The 12,558-nt window shown below is 40.4% G+C and overlaps 1 protein-coding gene and 1 long non-coding RNA gene across 2 annotated transcripts in view; one reads left to right on the forward strand and one right to left on the reverse strand.

Annotated features, from left to right (window-relative positions):
• The window catches only part of LURAP1L (leucine rich adaptor protein 1 like), a 33,042-nt gene that overhangs the window by 14,461 nt on the left and 6,023 nt on the right, over positions 1-12,558 (forward strand). The gene's annotated exons all lie outside the window — the stretch shown is intronic.
• The window catches only part of LOC121923707, a 29,376-nt gene continuing 16,861 nt past the window's right edge, over positions 44-12,558 (reverse strand). Inside the window, exons 5-6 of the long non-coding RNA XR_006102437.1 lie at positions 1,923-1,996; positions 44-269 (exon numbers count right to left, since the gene is read on the reverse strand). This is a non-coding gene — a long non-coding RNA (uncharacterized LOC121923707). The remainder of the gene's footprint in view (positions 270-1,922; positions 1,997-12,558) is intronic.

The following is a 12,558-nucleotide window of genomic DNA, read 5'->3' on the forward strand; positions in this document are numbered from 1 at the left end:
TCAAGATACAATATATCACTGTAGTTCTTGGTTTTGGCTTTTACAAATGCTTTTATTTAAAAAAAAAAAAAACACCTTTCTTGAGTTTGTTTGTTTTTCCCCCAGGAATTCAAAATGTCCCAGATGCGGACATGGCTTTTTAAGCCTGCTTGTGTTTGAGTTGTATTTGGTTTTGAGGAAATTCTTTCTGGTTCTTGGAAGAAATAGGACAGTTCCAGGCAGTTTCTGCATATTCCACACAGATGACACTGTTCATACTAACCTAGCCTCTCCAGGAGGTAGGAAACAGAAAAAGTCCTCCAGTGATTATTCTTAAATACAAGCAAATTCACAATTTAATGACTTATTTTTGAGCATTTGCAAACAATGTGCTGGTGCATTATCAAGCTAATCTCCACAGTAACAATGGACACACGGGGAAAATTGGGAGTTTAAATAGCGACGTCATGTGAAAATCTTAAATGCAATATCGCAATTTGCACGGGATAATCGGCTGTTTTAACCCCAATTTTGTCCTATTTTCCCCAGTATGATAAAATCCAATATATCATTTCTACAGCAAAATTAGAGATTCAGCTGCTTTTAAAACATTCATTTCCTTGTTATATTATAGTGATGGTTGCAGAATTGCTTCCACTTGCAAACCACATGTCACCATCTCTATTATAAAGGGAAAGAATTGGGTTTTGTGAACTATGCATACCATTGCCAATTCTTGTGACACAAGAACAGCTATTCCACATACCAATACTTCATAGTTCTACTATAGTTCTACTTCATGGCATATTTTTGACAGAAATGTTGCACAGGCACTTTAGTGCAAAGTGTATGAACTATTTTCTGTTTTGTATCTTTTAAAAACACAATTAGATCCCATTTCAAGTAGAAAAACTGACTTGACAGAAAGCAACAAAAGACCTGAATGGTCTGTCCAACATATGAATACTCCTCATAAAAGGAACTGTAAAAATAATAATCACTCTTCACTCCAAGAAAGGGGAAAGGTAGAGTTGATTTCCACATACCTTAAGTCCAAAGATGAATAATCAGCACCCTACTGTACTTATTCCTTAAGTGTGCTATTGTGTGTCATTAAAATATCCAACCCAGAAAACATTTTAGAAAACTGCATTTATACTAGTTAGGAATTAGTGTTTTCAGACTGAATGTAGTTAGTAATTATTTGCCAGATACTTGGCGATAGACTGAATAAAGGGTAGGCAACTTGTTGCCCATGAGACACACACCCCAGTTTGTTTTAGCTTTCCACCTCCACTGCTGCTTTGCTATCACTTTCAAAACCACACTATCCAACCCCATGCTGCCACTGGTAAAACTGTATTACAAATTATGTTCTTATCTTTCCCCTCTCTAAAAAAGAAAATCAGCTGCTGCTTGTCCCTTCCTTGCCAAGCTATTGATTACTTACAGCCCAAAATCTGGCCCTGACTCTTGCGCAGAACCTTACATCTGTAGCTCTCTTGCTTTCTTGTTGTGTGTAACACCACTTCTGGATAACTGCTACGCTTCACAGAACCCTATGAAATACTCTGTGGTCTCACAATGCTGTATATTGCTCTGACACTCCCCAACAACATCTGGAAGGCCACAGGTTCCCCATCCCTGCCATATAGCAGTGGGGACTGAATTTAATATGAATATTGGTGAAGGGTTGTTTTCTTGGTGTTGGACATGTGTGTAATGGCCATGTGCTTGCTCTAGTCTATAGCATGGAAGGCTGTAGACCAATTCGCACAAGATAAACTTTGGAAATCTTATGTGTAGGCTCAGCTCAGCTCAGCTACACATATGATATTTCTGCACATGTAAGCCCAATCCTTGTAATAATTTTGCCACAGAAAAGACTTTGAAAGACAGTGGGAATATGGAGGACTGTACAAACATTTAAAATACACACTCACTGTATGCAGGGTAGCTGGTGTTCTGAGAGCTGTAGATGTATTGTGAGGCACCCTGAATATCCTGAAACAAAACACTTTAAGATGTGGAAGTGAGAATAGTGAAAGGAAGGAACTGGTAACTTCTTTTCCTTACAGCTACTGGAGAGTTATCACTTACAATTGGCAACAAAATACTTTATTAAGAAGGGTGTCAGGTTATTTTAGGAGCAAGTAGAAGTATTGCCCTGCTTTCCAGATGTAGGATCTTTCAGCCTTTTTCAGCCTGGTGCCTTCCAGATATATTAAACTGTGAGTTCCCCCATCCCGGACATATTGGCTGGGCATAATGGGAGTTGTCATTAACCAATCTGGAGGGGGCTAGTTTGGCAAAAGATATTATTTTAGCTCTTGAGACACCAGTGGTGTTATTAGGGTGTGTGTATAAGATGTGTGTGCTCCACACCAGATGACACCTCAGAAGAGGGGTGACACCCTCCTCCTGCTGCAGAGTGAGAGAGGGCAAGTGTGTTCCTTCAGGCTTCACCATGGTGGCAGGTTCCTCTTCAGGAAGAGACTGTCATCATGACACGGGAGAAACAGTGAGTGCCCCTTCCCAGCTTTGCCACAGTGGTGGCCCCTCAGGAGGAGGCCACCACCACGGCAAAAGAGAAGAGAAAACATGTCCTTATGGCCACCACTGCCACTCCCTGGCAGCCCTCTCCCTTGCACTGGGTGACATTGAAATATCACTGTGAGACACAAGACTTGATAGCAGCTGAAGGGACAGTTTGCATCCATCCCAGCACTCTCTGAGTTTTGCCATTTCCTGGATGTTCAGTAGTGTACCTTGACTTTCTTTGTAGCATCACCTAAGTTGTGGAAGTTCTTTCCAAGGCAAGTCAAGTTTAGCTACTGGCTGGCACTTAAAAGTGCATTATTTTATCTGACCTTTGACTTTTAAAATTGCCTTCTAAAATTGTTGTTGTTGTTTTACCGATTATTTTTATATATCATGTTGGGCGCCACTTGCAGGGCCATGGTGAGATGAAAAGTGATTTGTAAATCCAGGTATAGCTCAGTAAAGGTGGGGGAGAAAATTTGGTGGCCTGGCCCACCTCCAGCAACCTTATATAAGGGGGTGTCTGCTGAAACCACAAGTTCCTTTTTTGTCTGTTGCTGCAGCAGCAGCATCATGAGGAACTGTGCTCTTGGGCTATTTTCACTTTCAATTATGGCCTCTGGTCTTTTCAACCCTGGTATTGCCTGGCTCTTTGGAGTCTCCAGATTCTCACCTGTTGTAAGAAGGCATACACAGCTACAGTAGGAAGGGTTAGAGCAGAATCCCAGTCTCAGTTCAAGCTTTATTGCATTTTTTACTGCAGAATGTTTTTCCAGCATTCTTTCACAACCCTCCATATACTGGAGCTATTCAAAAAAACCCTCTTCCAACTAGATAGAGGACAAGGACAAAAAGCAGGAGCAGAACATTTGTAAAAAGACTTTGGAAAAAGGAGCTTCTTTTACAGAGGCTTTGTTAACTGAGGTATGAGGTACAATAAACAAACAAACAATTAAATCCTTTGTCAGCCAAAGACACACGCACCTCATAAAGAAAAAAAAAAATGGATTCATAGTCTCCTTCCAGTTCCAGTCTTTTGTGTATACAGAAACATCTATTTTTAAATCTTAATTCTACCATTTCTCATGACCCAAGACTCTTCAAGTCCACAGTGGAAGGCACTAAACCAATTAGATTAAGAGGGATCAGCAGCTCAGAACCCTCATTTAGCTAGCCAAATTCAGGCACAATCCAAAATTGCCACATTCATATCATACATGTTGTGTTGTTATAATATCTCCTAAAAAAAACAACAATGTTGAGCGGGAAAGACTGATATCAAGAGGCATAGATAATGTGGTGATTTCAAAGCAAATCCCCTGAATGTTTCTGTTTCTCCACCAGAGTTTGGTATAGCTGCTAATGAAGACAGATGACCAGAAGGTATTGTAATGAATCTGCCATCTCCCATCTGTTCAAATTTTTTCCAACACCAGCAGCCACTCTTTATCACTGGGTATTGACCTAAATGTTTACACTTGTATTGTCATGTCTGACAACATCAGTAACACTGTATTAGGGATTTTCAGAGCACAAGTCTCACTTCCATATGATGTGAAATGTGGGTCATGCATAATGTACTCCATCCCCCACTTTGTTTAAAGAACTGCAGTGTCACCAACACTAATTCAGGGTGGCTTTGAAGGTATCAATTTCAATCCCTCTCATATTGTGCTAGTAATTTTACATTTGGCAGATATCTATCCCTCATTACATCATTATTCTCCTCCAACTTCTCCTGCTCTTAACCTTTTCAACTTTTAAAACGAACACAGCTAAAATTATAATGTAAAAAAATTAAAAATGTGATCAAACTAAAAAAAAAATTAAAACATGTTAAAAAGGAAACAGGATTCCCAATCTATGGGGAGTCCTTCACTGTATGAACTACTGGAGCAGTAAAAAATGGGGATGCAGATGGTGTCCCCTCCAAGTGTCCCAATTTGGCAGGAACGGTGCAAATTAATAACCTCTCATCCCACTTGTTCAGTCACTTTTTAAGTGTCTGGTTTCTCTCTCCACTCCCCCACTTTGTCCTCAGCTTATTTCAGCTGCTGCAAACTGAATTCAAAGTGCAAAAATAATTTGTGTTCAATGGACCAAAATGGTTAAAGGTCTTGAAACCATGTTCTATGAGCAGCGGCTTAGGGAGCTGGGTATGTTTAGCCTGAAAAAAAGAAGGTTAAGAGGTGGTGTGGTAGCCCTGTCTAAATATTTGAAGGGGCATCATACTGAAGATGGAGCAAGTTTATTTTCTGCAGCTGCACATAATAGGACCTGGAGAAAAGGATTCAAACTGCATGAAAAGAGATTCCACCTCAACATTAGGAAGAACTTCCTGACTGTGATAGCTGTTTGACCATGGAATATGCTCACTCAGAGTGTGGTGGAGTCTCCTCCTTTGGAAGTTTTTAAGCTGGTTGGGTGGCCATCTGATGAGAGTGGTTTGATTGTGTTTTCCTGCATGGCAAGGGAGTTGGACTGGATGGCCCTTGAAGTCTCTTTCAATTATGATTCTATGAATTCAGTGGGGTGATAGGAAAAGAGGGGGCAGAATCTTGCCCTTCTCAGTAGACTCAGGCAAAAGCAAACTGCTGCAGCCTCTTCTAGTTTATCTCTTCTTCATTAATAGCTTTTGCTGTCTTGACCACATTATGATGTTGCTTGGCCACATGTGTCCCAGTTTTCACAGGTAAAACAGAGGGTATCAAATGGAATGGTGGTTTAAAGAGCTAGGGAAAACACTGTAATGAGGCACAGAGAGAGATGTGTAGAGGGAAAAGGGGATTGCTGACAAATGAGACTTCATTGAGAACTGTGACCAGGAAGAGTAAATGAGAAAAATAAAGGTTGCATACTGATACAGGCATGTGGTTGTGCAGAAAGTGAGGAATGGAACACATTTCACGGTAGGAGGATGGCAGTACAAATGAGAAAGATGCATGTTGGAGCAGAGAAAGAATAGAAGGGATGAAATGCAGGTGCAGAGAGAAAGGAGCGTTAATGGATAATGTGCAAAGAAACATCATGCTGAGTTTAATATGTAGTCAATCACTTCCTATGATTAGAATAGCAGTGTAGCTTCCTTGACTTATCAGTGGCCCAGAGTGATTTGAGCTCATACTAGAGGAACATTTAGAGTGTTTCTCTGCTTTATTTTTATGTTTGTAACCTTTCAAGTAGGTATCTTTAATAGTTGTGCTGAAGAAAGAACTTGAGGAGACACAAGTACCTTGCTTTCTTTTACATCTGACCACCTTACTAGTATCCCCTTGAGAATCAAAGAAGTTAAGAGGAAGGCAAAATGGATTACTCTCAGAGCAGAGGGCAGCTAATACATATTAGGTAGGGTCCCTATGTTAATTGTGCAGGCAACTGGACAAGTAGACCTGATGATTTCTTTGTTAATTTTTGCTTGCATTTCATGCTTTCCGAGTTGCCAACTTCAAGACAAGAGTTTCTGCATTTGAAACAACCACTTTGACATTCAGTATAAATATGAAAATATGCCAAAACACGCACGCACGCACGCACACACACACACACCACACCTTTGAACATTTCTTATTGATTTAGAAATGTAGAATACATATTTTTCTCTTTTAATTCTCTCTCTCTCTCTCTCTCTCTCTCTCTCTCTCTCTCTATATATATATATATATATATATATATAACATCTAACCTCTCTAATTGAGGTTGCAGTGTTAAATGTCCTTAGCTGGAAATAAGCTTCATTGAAATCCATGGGGATTGTTTCTGAGTAATCATATATCACAAAGTATAGCATAGAGGTTCCACAGATGGAGCTACACTATGTCTCTCCTCTCAACCCCCTCAACTCACCATTTAGCTATTTCTGCCACCCTCCACATAGGACGTTATCAGACAAGGGAAATTGGAAGTATAAACCAATGGCAATCCGAATGCAATCATGGGGTTTAACATTATTGCGTGATAGACTACCACATGCAATTTTGGCCAATGGCAAGCTATTTTCAGGCAATGGGAAGTCAGTTCGAACACAATTCAAATTCATGTAAATTTGCTGAACTAGCGAATTCACGTGAATGCAAATTTATATTTTCCTGTAATTTGAATGTCCACATGTATTTTCTGAATCAGACATTTATCTATTCTAGGACATGGGAGTCAATCCAGAAATTGAGTTCCTCAAGCATGTTGATTTCTGCTGTCATGAGCAAGATGGGCTTTTCTCATGTAGAATATACATTTACTGCCAGGAGGGGTGCTACCTTCTCTTACAATAAGATAAGACCTCTGGAGCTTTTCATGTTGGTGTTGTACCTTCAAGCCATTCCTGACTTATGGTGACCCTAAGGTCAACCTATCATAAGTTTTTCGGGGGTTGAGAGTATGTGATTCATCCAGGGTCACCCAGTGGGTTTCCACAACTGAGTGGGGAATCTCCAGAGTCCAGGTTCTACGCTCAAACCACTGCATCATGGTGGCTTTGTATAGCATCCATTTATTGAGAGCTGGCTACCAAAGAGGACAAAATCTCTAGGTCTTCCTCTAAACAAGAGGTGGACAATTTGTTGCCCTTCCTCCAGCTACTCCCCCACCATGTTGGTTGGGGCTGATGGAAGTTACCATCCAGCAACATTTAATATACCCTGATGGGTAAGTACCATAGCAAACCACAAAAATCTAGGTAGGCAGAGATAGCTTCAGGTAACATCACAGGGGGCAGAACCTTGCCTGTTATATATAGCAAGCCACAAAATCTCTAGTTCTTCCTCAGCAATGGTAAGGTCAGCTAAAATAGAATCCCACTCTTTTCCATCTGAAGTTTTATAGCACTGTTTGCTGCAGACACATGGCTGCAAATTGACACTGAAAGTTGTGTTTCTACAGCCCTCTGTCATCACCCTCCGAATGCCAATGCTGCTAAAAAAACTTGTAGTTGGATAGAGGATGAGGAAGAAAAAGGAAGCTGAGTGGCCATAAAATATTTTTGTAAAAAAGCTCAGCAGTTTTGTTACCTGAAGTATTGAAAACCATCTGGGCTGAAAACGCATTTGTCTACTCTGACACCTTAAGGTACGCTAAAACAGATCTGTGATGCCATCTTTATATATGGCTTCCCATGAATAAACAGCCATATAGCTCCAGCATTAGATGTTTCACACTAGGATTCAGAATTCTGAATCTGAAGATAGAGATTAAAAGAGAGTGAGCATTCAGCATTGCAGAAAATGCTATGCAGGATCTTCCTCCAGATTTCACCAGTCTGCTGATTCATTGTTTGCCTTGTCAGAGTCAATTTCTGTAATCCGTCTTAAAACAAGCAAGAGAAGCAGTGATCTACACGGCAGAGAACAACAGTCAGTAACAAGAAAATATTTTTTTACACTGAATAATAAAGAGGTTTTAAGAGACAAAGAGTATAGATTATGGTTATGGTCCACATCCTGTTTTAGGATTTTGTTTTGCTTTGAAGGGTTGGAAAAATCTATATCTATGCAAAACAGACCTAACCCAGATAAAAAAATAAAGCTGGAATTGCATCTAGGTGTAGTTGGAAATATTTTCCATACACAATTACAAAAGGAAAATAACGTATTAACCTTTCAAAAAAAATCCATGACTGGAAAATTGTAACACATACAAGAAGGTACAATCCAACCAAAATAGTGAACATTTCCATTCTGTTGATTCATAGATGTGTATCTCGGTGTGCATCTACACTGTAGAAATAATGCAGTTTGACACTACTTTAACTGCCATGGCTCTGTCCTACAGAATCTTGGGGTTTGTAGTTTTATGAGACACCAGCATCCTTTGAGAAGGCTAAAGATCACATGAAACTACAGATCCCAGGATTAAATAAGGCGGACCTATAACTCTTAAAGTGGTGCCAAATTGCATTATTTCTATCTTATTTCTCTGTCTCCATTACAATTAACTCCATTAGGACATAATAATGCTTAAAATAGTTGCACAGGTCCTTGAAATTCAGCGTTCAAATATAATGTTGCCCAGACCTTGTAAAGTTCTCTAGACTATGGGCAGAATTCTGCTGGCATTTTACACAGTTGGCACTGGTGTTACCCCTGGGGATGCCAATGTAAGCCTTTTACGACATATTGCACAAGGAGGTATGCAGTACCTGTATGCTCAATGCCTTTACCCCAGGTGAGCAAAGGTAGCCATAGGTTCCTGCAGGCAGTGCCAGCTACCTGGCCACTGACTGGCTGCAGAAGTACACTCAGGTGATCATGTGCTGCCTTTGCCAATCTCATGACAAATCAGTGGCCAGAAGGGCATCAAACTAACCCAGGACCTCCAGTTGTCTTTTGCCCCCTAAGGAAAAGCATAAGTACACTTGCAGATTTGCACTCTGCCAGCAGGCAAATAAGATCCTGGCTTTAGGCCGAAAGCCTGTAAAGCAACTGTTGTTGTTATGTGCCTTCAGTGTGTGTGTGTGTGTGTGTGTGTGTGTGTATATATATATATATATATTAATGAATGAGAGTGTACTTCTAGAAAGGTGAGGAAGGCTTGTACACTTAACACAATGTAGCTCAGGTTTCCAAAAAAACAGAACACATCGAGAGTGACTGAAAAGTCTCAGGATTTTTTGCCATTCTTTCAAATTGTATATGAGGTTAAAATAAACCAATCTGGGGAGCTGGTATAAAAGTCTCTGATTATACCAGGAACGAAAGAAAATATTATAGGATAAACAAAACTACCATAACTGTGTTGGGGACTTAAGTGGACATACACCTGTGGGAATTAGAATTTCACATTTGGACAAGATCTGTATCCAGTAGTGTGCTGCTGTTATGTTACTACTACTACTACTACTACTAATAATAATAATAATAAAATATTTATTTATATCCCGCCTCTTCCGTTTGGGGATCGAGGCAGGCAACAACAGAGTTTATGATACACTATATAAAAACAATAAAACCCACAAAACCCTGACCTAACCCTCCCTCCCAAACTATAAAATTAACATAAAACATGATTGAAATATATGACAGTACAACAGTACAAGATTATTCTACAATCTCTGAATGACGAGGAGTTATAGAGTAGGAAGGACAGATAGAATCGGTTCTTGTCCGTTATCACTCAGGGAAGGCCTGCGGAAGAGAAAGGTTTTAGTTGCTTTCGTAAAAGCCTCCAATGAGGATAATTGGTGAATCTCTTCTGGCAGGTAATTCCAAGCTTTAGGAGTTGTAGCAGAAAAAGACCTCCGGGAGGTCACTGCCAATCTGGTCTTTTTCCCCCGGAGGAACGGAGTGTACGGGAAGGATTATATGGGAGGAGGCATTCCTTCAAGTAGACTGAACCCAGGCCATGTAGGGCTTTGTAGGTAATAACCAACACCTTGTACTGACCCCGGAAGCTAATAGGCAGCCAGTGTAATGACTTTAGAATAGGTGTAATTCGGTCAAACCTAGATTTTCCGGTGACCAAACTGGCTGCCATGTTTTGTATCAACTGAAGCTTCTGGACATGGCACAAGGGTTGCCCCATGTAGCGCGCATTACAGAAATCAAGACAAGAGGTTATCAGGGCATGTACAACCGTTTCTAGGTACCGCTGCTCCAGGCAGAGGCGTAACTGGCGTATCAGCCGAAGCTGATAACAGGCGCTCCTGGCTGTCGTGTCAATCTGAGAGGACAGATGAAGTGACAAATCCAGGAGCACCCCCAAGCTGCGGATGCAGTCCTTCAGGGGAAGTGTGACCCCATCTAGGACTAGCAAACATATCTCCATTCCCGGGTTGGAGTTACCTATCACGAGTACCTCCGTTTTGTTTGGATTCAACTTAAGTCTGTTTTCCTCATCCAATACGTTACCGACCTCAGGCAGTCATTCAGAGGAGAGATGCCCTCCTTGGTCAGTGAAACAGTCTGAGACATAAATAGATTTGGGTGTCATCAGCATACTGATAACACCCCGCCCCATGTCTCCGGATGATCTCACCCAGCGGCTTCATGTAAATGTAGAATAGCATTGGCAATAGTATCGTGCCTTGAGGGACGCCCGAACTGAGCTCCCTTTTGGCCAAACAGCTGTCGCCAAGCGACACCATCTGGAACCTGCCCGAGAGGTAGGTCCGGAACCACTGCAAAGCAGTGCCTCCAGTTCCTAACTCTCTCAGGTGTTCCAGAAGGATGCCATACTTCCTGCAAAGTGGCCAGTGTGCATTGATGTACAAACACATAAGATTGGCCACTAGACACTTTTGTTAATGTTTTCTAGAACCTAAAACACTGCCTCTTTTTTGCATTAGAGACCCCAGAATCCCCAAGCCAACATAGCAGTAATCATATTGAATGGCGGATTGTGAAAGATATAGTAATCACACAAATAAATAATAAATAAATAATCTTTTCCCATCTCTGACTTGTTTACTGCTTAATCTTCAATTACTTTGTAAATCAGTCATCTAACTGTACAAATATTCCTTGTAAAATAATCAGATTTAGGGTGGGTGGATGATGCAGACATGCTAGGGATCAGTCTGCTTTGGGAGAGTTATGAATACAAGTCATCCTTTGATGATACTGTTGAGTAACAAATAAACATGGTAAACCTAGCATTGTTCCAGGCTGGAAAACATGACAAACATCATCAGATTAAATTCTAATCATTGCCTTGAGGACAGGTTTTTATTGCTAAGCCATAGTGAGACCAGCGAAAATTAAATTCTAGGTATTTTTCAAGGACATGTCATAGTATTATTGACAGGTCAGCCAGCTTGTCTGATAAAACATGGATCTGAAAATAATTTTATTGCTTTAAACTCAAAGTATGTTCCTGGTATACACTAGTTGAATGCTTCCAGGTATCTGATATGAGGGAATGGCAGTGATTTTTTTCTAATATGTCATGAACTGGAACTGTATTCATGTCCACTGGCTACAGTAGTTTCTTTCTTTCATGGAAACTTACCAGGAGCTGACACCCCATGGTTCAGGGACTAGTAAATTACAGTGGGTCCTTGGTATCCACTAGAGTTTGGTTCCAAAAACCATGGATGCTCAAGTCCCATTAAATACAATGGCATAGTAAAATTGTGTCGCCTATATAAAATGACAAAATTAAGGTTTGTTGTTTGGAATTTATATGTTTTAAAAATATTTTCAAGCTATGGGTGTTGAAATCTATGGTTAAAAAATTCCATGGATATGGAGAGCTGACTGTATTGCTCAGTGATGTCTTCAGCATGGAAGTCCCTGTCCGACATTCTAACCATCCTACTCTGATCTGGTTGCTTAAATGTCATCATAGGAATTGCTGATAGCTCCTAATTCACAATTCATTGTCGAAATCTTTATTCTTTAGATTTGAATGTATTTTAGTTTCTCTCCATCCAATACACACACACACACACACACACACACACAGTGCTGAACAGCAATTTATGTGATTAACTAAAAAAAGAGGAACTGGAATGTTACTTTGTTGATTCCCATGAACCAAACTGATCTCTGCTGTCTCTTTACTAGCCTGGCTACATGGTAACATTTAAACAACTGGGCATGTTCCAATGATTTCTAGATTTAAATACCAAGAATGTCCATATTATCAGGAATTTGATACAATCAATCACACTTAGGATTTTTTTTACAGAGGCAACTGTTTTGTTGTTTTTACAAGAGGGTGTAAATATTGAGGAATTTATGCTGGGCTAGAAGGTATTGTCTCTAGAGCATCTCCACACCAGCTGCAAAACTGAGAGCAAGTTCAACCTGCTAGGTTCTGTTGAATTCAAATTAGCATATGTATTCATTTCATTTCATTTTCATCTATTTACAGCAATAGCAATAGCAAGTACATTTCTATACCTCTTATCAGTGCACTTAAGCACTCCCTAAGCAGCATACAACGTGTAAGCCAATTGCCTCCAACAAGCTGGGTACTCAGTGGAAGGATGCCAGACTGAATCGACCCTGAACCCCTGACTGATATTGAACTCACAACCTTGTGGTTTATGAGTGATTGACTGCAGTACAGGCATTTAACCACTGCACCACCAGGGGTCTTAACTGC

Source organism: Sceloporus undulatus, chromosome 2, assembly GCF_019175285.1.
Source record: "Sceloporus undulatus isolate JIND9_A2432 ecotype Alabama chromosome 2, SceUnd_v1.1, whole genome shotgun sequence".
NCBI classification, from domain to species: Eukaryota; Metazoa; Chordata; class Lepidosauria; order Squamata; family Phrynosomatidae; genus Sceloporus; species Sceloporus undulatus.